A 3,211-nucleotide genomic window follows, 5' to 3' on the forward strand; every position below is an offset into this window, starting at 1 on the left:
CCGCCTGATTTATGAAGCTGTGCGTACCTCTGCAATCCAGGTGTACGCAATACTTGCCCTTGATAAATGCGGCGGCTGAAAACGATCGTCATTAGAATAACACGCCCCTATACCCACATGGAAAGAACCTATATAAACATATATGTTTTAATATAGGATTTGATATAGGTTTTTAATATATGTGACATGTATAAAATTGGCCGTTTTCCTATATTATATGTACATATATGTACATATATGTATATATATGCACATATATGTACATATATGCACTTATATGTGTGCATATATGCACCTATATGTTCACCTACACTGTAAAAAAATTAATTACAGTATATTAATGTTAATTATAATTTATTAAACTGTGGAAAAACGGATCAATTATGTTAAATTACACATAAAACATCAAATTTTCAATCAAATTTATTTTACAAACCTGCTGTCCATCTACAGTAATTTACTTTTAAAATATATGTTTTCTATGTACAATAACTAAGATAGTATTTATAAAAATGCAGTAAGCACATCAATTCAAAAACATGTTTGCATATTTACAGTATTAATATTTATTTGAACAGAACCACTCACAACTTCAACCTCTAAATTAAGTAGGCCTACTTGTACATAAATAGCAACCTTTACAGCCAATTTCTGTTAAATTTACAAAATATTGTACAGAAACTGCACATTTACATTATTAGTCATTTTACATAACACATATGTCAAGTTACTTCTGTTGTAGGAAATACAAGCTTAGTATATAATTTAGAATATGCAAAAATATCTACATTAAAAGACAATTATCTTTCTATTTTTATACTGTCACATTGCAGTTATTATTTTACACATGTACAATTAAATTTTATCCAAAGCAACTTACAAATGAAGAGTATGGAAGCAGCAATAAGTGCAGTGACAATTTTTAGTTAGTCTAGCAGTTTTGTTAAACAGAAAAGAGCTAGTTTTAATGGGTCATGTGTTCACAAAAGAATGCATCTTTAGTGGTCTCCTGAAAATGGCTGGAGTCAGGTTATTCCACCAGCATGGAACAGTCCAGATAATGGTCTGTGAAAGTGATTTTGTGCCTCTTTGGGATGGCACCACAATGCGCCATTTGCCTTCACAGCGCAAGTCTTCACAGTGCATCAGCAAACACTGATGCCAGTGGCTGGAACATGAGCTTGGATGAGTTGTGTAGCATGTTTCGATAGGAATGGCCTGATCATCCCAATGCTGTACAAGGAAAATCTAAAGAACGGCCAGTTCTAGCAATGTGGTCTGTGAAGATTAACTGATCAGTTATAACACAAAGGTAGGGCTGGCTGAAACCACGAGCACTTCCGTCTTGGCGAGGTTGAGTTGAAGGTAAAGGTCATCCAGGTGAAGGTCGGAAATTTCCATCAAGCAGGCTGAGATGCGAGCAGCTACGGCTGATCATCCGCTGGAATGAAGGGTAGAGAGCTGTGTCAGGATAGCAGTGATAGGAAAAACCATGTTTCTGAATTATTCTAGTTGCAATTATAACAAAATACTATTCAAAACAGCTGCATGATAAGATGCAAACAAAGAATTTGTTGAATGAGAAGAACAGTGCCCTTATTCCACACCTGCAATGCTCACCTCCTGTAGACCTCCAGTCTTTCCACAGGACCTGAAATCACACAAAAAAGCATAAAAAAATAATACAAATAAAAAAATAGGACTATTACATTAATTAAAACATGCCAGCATGTTTTACTGAGACCAAAAACCTCAACCTAATGTGATCTGGAAGCTGAGCTAAATTTACAGTATTTATAATTAAAGTAAAATTATATTACTTTGACTTAATGTTAGCTGCATCATATAACTCTCTAGGGGTGTAACGTAACTGTCCAATCATCTGGATCGATGATAATATAATATATTTTCATTTTTCCAGAGCTATATATATATATAGGTCTATAGTTAATCGATAACGTTAGTTCATTGTTTCAAAAGACATAATGACGGTAACATTAACTATCACATACAACCTTTCAAACTTTATGAATAGCTAAGTTAATCTTTCTTGGTTAAACAGATGGAAAATTGAAAGAGGCCTGAACTGCTATAATTTTCAGTGTTTTACTCTCAACACCAGTTATGTGACTGAACAACGATTAGAAATGTTAACAACAGCTTTAAAACAACCAACAACATCAATGTGCAGCCACACGATATATATATCATAGAATGAGACTCTTACCTCAGCCCAGTGATCGGTTGATATGATGGCCGCTGCTGCTTGTCAAAAGTCGCTGTAGTTGCCGAGACATTCTCACTGAAATGGCGCGTTATTTTTCCTCACATAGTTCCGAGATCCTGCTCACGGCTGCTCAAATCCAGTTAATCTCACGACTCACTTCACGAGTGTAGCTTAGGATAAAATAAATTCAAATCACCCGCTCTAACATCACTGTAACGTTACCTCTCCGCAAACTGTTGTGGGCGTGACTAACGGAAAATTAACCGGCAGCAAATTTGAAACTGCGTCACGCGCGCGCGCATGCAAGCACACGCACACACACACACACACAGCTGCATTTGCAACTGGATTTGGAAACCCATCAAATGTACATGAATAGATGTGGTTAGGAAATTTAGGGGAGAATTAGTCAGTGCAAAAAATTATCAAAATTAGCTTCTTTTTTTTTGTTTGCAAGGCAAGGTTAAAAGATTAGTAGCTACAATCCAATTTATAGTTTGACTAATATGTATAGGCCTAGTGTACAAATACTATTATTTAGCCTAAAACAACTCACTAACCAACACATTATCTTAAATGGTAAGTAAAACATGTTGAATGACTGCTGATTTCTGTAGTTAAACATTCGTTTACTTTTTTCTAATTTTACAAAAAAAAATCTGTAAAATATTAATCACACTTTTATGTATAGGCTAAAATTACATATTATTCTGTAAAAATCCATCTTAAAAAAAAAAAAAAAACAGATGTAATAGGCTACCAGAATACAAGCAATTCCTGTAAATTTAATAGTCGAAATTTAAAATACAGCGAATATCTGTAAAACACCAGGCATTTCTTGTATAATGAAAAAACAGGAAAATTCTGTAAAAACAAAAAACAAAACAAATAATACAGACCATAACCTGTAAAATTACATTGAGCTATGACCGGATCCTGCCATGAGCTGAGACATATCTTATATGGCTTATATGTGGATATAAA

General features: G+C 34.3%; 1 long non-coding RNA gene across 1 annotated transcript; it reads right to left on the minus strand.

The window, feature by feature from the left end:
* Positions 1-499: 499 nt before the first annotated feature.
* On the minus strand, positions 500-2,892 carry LOC137071560 (uncharacterized). Its single transcript, XR_010904454.1, has 3 exons — positions 2,228-2,892; positions 1,608-1,651; positions 500-1,441 (listed from the first exon to the last, which is right to left on the minus strand). It is a non-coding gene; the product is annotated as an uncharacterized lncRNA (long non-coding RNA).
* Between the last annotated feature and the right edge of the window lie 319 nt (positions 2,893-3,211).

Source organism: Pseudorasbora parva, chromosome 3 (genome assembly GCF_024679245.1).
Source record: "Pseudorasbora parva isolate DD20220531a chromosome 3, ASM2467924v1, whole genome shotgun sequence".
Classification (NCBI taxonomy): domain Eukaryota; kingdom Metazoa; phylum Chordata; class Actinopteri; order Cypriniformes; family Gobionidae; genus Pseudorasbora; species Pseudorasbora parva.